Genomic DNA, 6,453 nt, shown 5'->3' with positions numbered 1-6,453 from the left:
GAGCAGAGTACAAAGGCGCGGACCCGTTCATATACACAAAAGTTCCAAGTAGTTTCGATGCTCTGGTATTACAAATGCAAATTCCGTCTGTTTTTAACGTCTTAAATTGAAAGAGCCGTCACAAATTGCTCCGTTTTCACTCCTTGTCGACAATTATACAGCACCTGAGGTAACAAACACATCTCGAGCCCCATTGTGCACTACATTATTTATGCCAACTCAGTGCCTCGCTCTTTACTACTGTGTACCAATCTTGTCGTCCAACTGCAAAACACTGGGCCACAACAAGTTTCCGCGTCTCCATTGCACTGCGCATACTACGAAACGCTCCCCAAACTTGGCACTCACCCTCGCAGCCGACTTTTCCGACTTTCCACGACGCTCACGCTAGTGACAGCATTATTTATAGTTCGACGTCGCGCCAAAGCGAATGAGTACATTTCGCCTACGGCTTAGGCCGCCCTCCTAGTGTGGCTGCTCGGTGTCTGCAGGCAGCGAGGGTCTGCAAGCTTCCTGTGTTCGCACCTATGTCACGAGTGCTTGCTTGTCAGAGACAGACTATCGCAAAACATACAACTCACTCCATGAATTGATTGCTACGGCATCTGTTATCAGCAGTCACAACTAGCAACACCAGTAGCAGCTGACTGCACGCAAAGAATAGGAATGTGCAGTGGGATTTACGTGAACTCGGCGCAAGGCAGATCTTTCCGACATAGGCTTGAGAATCTTACGGGAACACTTGTACTGTTTCTAAATTAAGTGTAGGCGTGGGAGGAGGGTGCTTCCTGCGCACTAATAACAGCACGCTTGTCAATTGTGGATGCTAATCATTCGCTTGTATCTTCCTAGACACATCTGCTGGTTGTGAATTATTCCACTTGCATATCAAGGTGCTCATGTAGGTGTGTTAAAAATTCTGGAGGCACTGGGTATTGATCCCAGTACCTCTCGCATACTAAGCAAGCGCTCTACCATCTGAGCTACGCCCGCCCACCCCCCCCTCCGAAGACTAATGGTGCTACATACAGCCATATAGACGACACGGACCCTTGCACTCCAATTATTCAGCAGACAAACACTACTCTCTATGTATCCGTTAGGGTGTCTTTCAGGTTTCGTGCATTCTGTATCGAATCGTAGTTGGCCAAAATGAAAGTGGCACGTATAACGTCGAAAATAGAATTCGGACACCGCTCTGAGTAAGACCAACGTGTTGTCCACCCTCTAGACTTCAATGAGGTTAAGCCGCGATACCTAAGACAGATCTGCACTCGATGACACCTCGATAACAGCCGGTCCCCACACTTACATCTTGCTCTCCTTACGTCAGTATACATCATATCAGTCTGTGACGCTGGCTTTGCAACATCTTGCGTGCCTTTAGGTTCGCCGCGACCAACACTTACCATGCACTGACCACAAAAAATGGAGGCGCCGCGGCTTGAACCCTGGACCTTTCACATGCCAAGCGAACGCTCTACCAACTGAGCTACGCCCCATGCACGAGCAAACTGCGCTATTCCCCATTCTTTGCGACTCAGATGCGCACGGACACGATGGTTGGTTGGTTTGTAGCGGTGAAGGGAGCAGAGTACAAAGGCGCGGACCCGTTCATATACACAAAAGTTCCAAGTAGTTTCGATGCTCTGGTATTACAAATGCAAATTCCGTCTGTTTTTAACGTCTTAAATTGAAAGAGCCGTCACAAATTGCTCCGTTTTCACTCCTTGTCGACAATTATACAGCACCTGAGGTAACAAACACATCTCGAGCTCCATTGTGCACTACATTATTTATGCCAACTCAGTGCCTCGCTCTTTACTACTGTGTACCAATCTTGTCGTCCAACTGCAAAACACTGGGCCACAACAAGTTTCCGCGTCTCCATTGCACTGCGCATACTACGAAACGCTCCCCAAACTTGGCACTCACCCTCGCAGCCGACTTTTCCGACTTTCCACGACGCTCACGCAACGCTCACGCTAGTGACAGCATTATTTATAGTTCGACGTCGCACCAAAGCGAATGAGCACAATTCGCCTACGGCTTAGGCCGCCCTCCTAGTGTGGCTGCTCGGTGTCTGCAGGCAGCGAGGGTCTGCAAGCTTCCTGTGTTCGCACCTATGTCACCTGTGCTTGCTTGTCAGAGACAGACTATCGCAAAACATACAACTCACTCCATGAATTGATTGCTACGGCTTCTGTTATCAGCAGTCACAACTAGCAACACCAGTAGCAGCTGACTGCACGCAAAGAATAGGAATGTGCAGTGGGATTTACGTGACATCGGCGCAAGCTTGTATCTTCCTAGACACATCTGCTGGCTGTGAATTATTCCACTTGCATATCAAGGTGCGCATGTTGGTGTGTTAAAAATTCTAGAGGCACTGGGTATTGATCCCAGTACCTCTCGCATACAAAGCAAGCGCTCTACCATCTGAGCTACGCCCGCCACCCCTAAGACTAATGGTGCTACATACAGCCATATAGACGACACAGACCCTTGCACTCCCATTATTCAGCAGACAAACACTACTCTCTATGTATCCGTTAGGGTGTCTTTCAGGTTTCGTGCATTCTGTATCGAATCGTAGTTGGCCACAATGAAAGTGGCACGTATAACGCCGAAAATAGAATTCGGACACCGCTCTGAGTAAGACCAACGTGTTGTCCACCCTCTAGACTTCAATGAGGTTAAGCCGCGATACCTAAGACAGATCTGCACTCGATGACACCTCGATAACAGCCGGTCCCCACACTTACATCTTGCTCTCCTTACGTCAGTATACATCATATCAGTCTGTGACGCTGGCTTTGCAACATCTTGCGTGCCTTTAGGTTCGCCGCGACCAACACTTACCATGCACTGACCACAAAAAATGGAGGCGCCGCGGCTTGAACCCTGGACCTTTCACATGCCAAGCGAACGCTCTACCAACTGAGCTACGCCCCATGCACGAGCAAACTGCGCTATTCCCCATTCTTTGCGACTCAGATGCGCACGGACACGAGGATTGGTTGGTTTGTAGCGGTGAAGGGAGCAGAGTACAAAGGCGCGGACCCGTTCATATACACAAAAGTTCCAAGTAGTTTCGATGCTCTGGTATTACAAATGCAAATTCCGTCTGTTTTTAACGTCTTAAATTGAAAGAGCCGTCACAAATTGCTCCGTTTTCACTCCTTGTCGACAATTATACAGCACCTGAGGTAACAAACACATCTCGAGCCCCATTGTGCACTACATTATTTATGCCAACTCAGTGCCTCGCTCTTTACTACTGTGTACCAATCTTGTCGTCCAACTGCAAAACACTGGGCCACAACAAGTTTCCGCGTCTCCATTGCACTGCGCATACTACGAAACGCTCCCCAAACTTGGCACTCACCCTCGCAGCCGACTTTTCCGACTATCCACGACGCTCACGAAACGCTCACGCTAGTGACAGCATTATTTATAGTTCGACGTCGCGCCAAAGCGAATGAGTACATTTCGCCTACGGCTTAGGCCGCCCTCCTAGTGTGGCTGCTCGGTGTCTGCAGGCAGCGAGGGTCTGCAAGCTTCCTGTGTTCGCACCTATGTCACCTGTGCTTGCTTGTCAGAGACAGACTATCGCAAAACATACAACTCACTCCATGAATTGATTGCTACGGCATCTGTTATCAGCAGTCACAACTAGCAACACCAGTAGGAGCTGACTGCACGCAAAGAATAGGAATGTGCAGTGGGATTTACGTGAACTCGGCGCAAGGCAGATCTTTCCGACATAGGCTTGAGAATCTTACGGGAACACTTGTACTGTTTCTGAATTAAGTGTAGGCGTGGGAGGAGGGTGCTTCCTGCGCTCTAATAACAGCACGCTTGTCAATTGTGGATGCTAATCATTCGCTTGTATCTTCCTAGACACATTTGCTGGTTGTGAATTATTCTACTTGCATATCAAGGTGCGCATGTAGGTGTGTAAAAAATTCTGGAGGCACTGGGTATTGATCCCAGTACCCCTCGCATACTAAGCGAGCGCTCTACCATCTGAGCTACGCCCGCCCCCCCGAAGACTAATGGTGCTACATACAGCCATATAGACGACACAGACCCTTGCACTCCCATTATTCAGCAGACAAACACTACTCTCTATGTATCCGTTAGGGTATCTTTCAGGTTTCGTGCATTCTGTATCGAATCGTAGTTGGCCACAATGAAAGTGGCACGTATAACGTCGAAAATAGAATTCGGACACCGCTCTGAGTAAGACCAACGTGTTGTCCACCCTCTAGACTTCAATGAGGTTAAGCCGCGATACCTAAGACAGATCTGCACTCGATGACACCTCGATAACAGCCGGTCCACACACTTACATCTTGCTCTCCTTACGTCAGTATACATCATATCAGTCTGTGACGCTGGCTTTGCAACATCTTGCGTGCCTTTAGGTTCGCCGCGACCAACACTTACCATGCACTGACCACAAAAAATGGAGGCGCCGCGGCTTGAACCCCGGACCTTTCACATGCCAAGCGAACGCTCTACCAACAGAGCTACGCCCCATGCACGAGCAAGCTGCGCTATTCCCCATTCTTTGCGACTCAGATGCGCACGGACACGATGGTTGGTTGGTTTGTAGCGGTGAAGGGAGCAGAGTACAAAGGCGCGGACCCGTTCATATACACAAAAGTTCCAAGTAGTTTCGATGCTCTGGTATTAGAAATGCAAATTCCGTCTGTTTTTAACGTCTTAAATTGAAAGAGCCGTCACAAATTGCTCCGTTTTCACTCCTTGTCGACAATTATACAGCACCTGAGGTAACAAACACATCTCGAGCCCCATTGTGCACTACATTATTTATGCCAACTCAGTGCCTCGCTCTTTACTACTGTGTACCAATCTTGTCGTCCAACTGCAAAACACTGGGCCACAACAAGTTTCCGCGTCTCCATTGCACTGCGCATACTACGAAACGCTCCCCAAACTTGGCACTCACCCTCGCAGCCGACTTTTCCGACTTTCCACGACGCTCACGCTAGTGACAGCATTATTTATAGTTCGACGTCGCGCCAAAGCGAATGAGTACATTTCGCCTACGGCTTAGGCCGCCCTCCTAGTGTGGCTGCTCGGTGTCTGCAGGCAGCGAGGGTCTGCAAGCTTCCTGTGTTCGCACCTATGTCACCTTTGCTTGCTTGTCAGAGACAGACTATCGCAAAACATACAACTCACTCCATGAATTGATTGCTACGGCATCTGTTATCAGCAGTCACAACTAGCAACACCAGTAGCAGCTGACTGCACGCAAAGAATAGGAATGTGCAGTGGGATTTACGTGAACTCGGCGCAAGGCAGATCTTTCCGACATAGGCTTGAGAATCTTACGGGAACACTTGTACTGTTTCTGAATTAAGTGTAGGCGTGGGAGGAGGGTGCTTCCTGCGCACTAATAACAGCACGCTTGTCAATTGTGGATGCTAATTATTCGCTTGTATCTTCCTAGACACATCTGCTGGTTGTGAATTATTCCACTTGCATATCAAGGTGCGCATGTAGGTGTGTTAAAAATTCTGGAGGCACTGGGTATTGATCCCAATACCTCTCGCATACTAAGCGAGCGCTCTACCATCTGAGCTACGCCCCCCCGAAGACTAATGGTGCTACATACAGCAATATAGACGACACAGACCCTTGCACTCCCATTATTCAGCAGACAAACACTACTCTCTATGTATCCGTTAGGGTGTCTTTCAGGTTTCGTGCATTCTGTATCGAATCGTAGTTGGCCAAAATGAAAGTGGCACGTATAACGTCGAAAATAGAATTCGGACACCGCTCTGAGTAAGACCAACGTGTTGTCCACCCTCTAGACTTCAATGAGGTTAAGCCGCGATACCTAAGACAGATCTGCACTCGATGACACCTCGATAACAGCCGGTCCCCACACTTACATCTTGCTCTCCTTACGTCAGTATACATCATATCAGTCTGTGACGCTGGCTTTGCAACATCTTGCGTGCCTTTAGGTTCGCCACGACCAACACTTACCATGCACTGACCACAAAAAATGGAGGCGCCGCGGCTTGAACCCTGGACCTTTCACATGCCAAGCGAACGCTCTACCAACTGAGCTACGCCCCATGAACGAGCAAACTGCGCTATTCCCCATTCTTTGCGACTCAGATGCGCACGGACACGATGGTTGGTTGGTTTGTAGCGGTGAAGGGAGCAGAGTACAAAGGCGCGGACCCGTTCATATACACAAAAGTTCCAAGTAGTTTCGATGCTCTGGTATTACAAATGCAAATTCCGTCTGTTTTTAACGTCTTAAATTGAAAGAGCCGTCACAAATTGCTCCGTTTTCACTCCTTGTCGACAATTATACAGCACCTGAGGTAACAAACACATCTCGAGCCCCATTGTGCACTACATTATTTATGCCAACTCAGTGCCTCGCTCTTTACTACTGTGTAC

This window comes from Schistocerca gregaria, chromosome 10 (assembly GCF_023897955.1).
Source record: "Schistocerca gregaria isolate iqSchGreg1 chromosome 10, iqSchGreg1.2, whole genome shotgun sequence".
Taxonomy (NCBI): Eukaryota; Metazoa; Arthropoda; class Insecta; order Orthoptera; family Acrididae; genus Schistocerca; species Schistocerca gregaria.
This window is presented reverse-complemented; position numbering follows the sequence as displayed.